Here is a 1054-nt window from a genome sequence, read left to right on the forward strand (position 1 = left end):
CGATACTGGGAGTGTAGAGGGAGAATGGGTTGGAAAGGAAGAACCAATTACAAGGATCTACATGTGACCTCCTCCCTGGGGGACAGACAACAGGAAAGTGGGTGAAGGGAAACGTCGGACAGGGCAAGATGACAAAATAATATTTTATAAATTATCTAGGGTTCATGAGGGAGTGGGGAACAGGGAGGGAGGGGAAAAATGAGGAGCTGATGCCAGAGGCTTAAGTGGAGAGCAAATATTTTAAGAATGATGAGGGCAATGAACGTACAAATGTGCTTTACACAATTGATGTATGTATGGATTGTGATAAGAGTTGAATGAGCCCCTAATAAAGTGATAAAAAAAAAAGACTGTGGTGAAATTTGGAATATTACTATTTGCTACTAAAATTCTGTCTTCAGCTACTTTCCCACTGGACTATCAATAATATATGTATATATATTCAGAATAACGTTTATTCAAGGGACATCAAAAAAGGAGAATATTTTGCCATCTATATTTAATGGCACTTTATATTGGGTGAGCAGGAGCCCGGTGCTATAGAGGTTACAAATGGACTGTTAACCACCAGGTCATTATTATCAACTGCTCAGAGGGAGAAAGATGAGGCTTTCTACTCCAGGAAACAGCTACAAACTTGGGAACTCACCAGGGCAGTTCTACCCTGTCCTCAACAGTTGCCATGAATTGGGATTGACTTGATGGCAGTGAGTTTTGTTTTGTTTTTTATATTATGTTGTTTTAAAAAAAAAACATAGTCTAAAACATGAACTAATCATATTTTGTACTCATATGACCATAAGGAAAATCATATTGCTACAGAATCATGGAGATCTAGATTAAACAAAAATACCAAAGAGGGAAACTATTATTAGACGGTCATGGAGAAAGTGGGAAAGAATTGTGGGATAACACTCACAATCATTAAAAGACCAGGCTTCTTGTCAGAGACTAGTGAAACCACCAAGAGTATGGTCCTTACTCAGCCTTCTTGTCTGTGAGATTGCCAAAGGGAGTTCATTTATTTACTAAGCTCACCTAGAGCATATATTTG

Source organism: Echinops telfairi, unplaced genomic scaffold (assembly GCF_000313985.2).
Source record: "Echinops telfairi isolate 266 unplaced genomic scaffold, ASM31398v2 ScPeMD7_1;HRSCAF=3_0, whole genome shotgun sequence".
NCBI classification, from domain to species: Eukaryota; Metazoa; Chordata; class Mammalia; order Afrosoricida; family Tenrecidae; genus Echinops; species Echinops telfairi.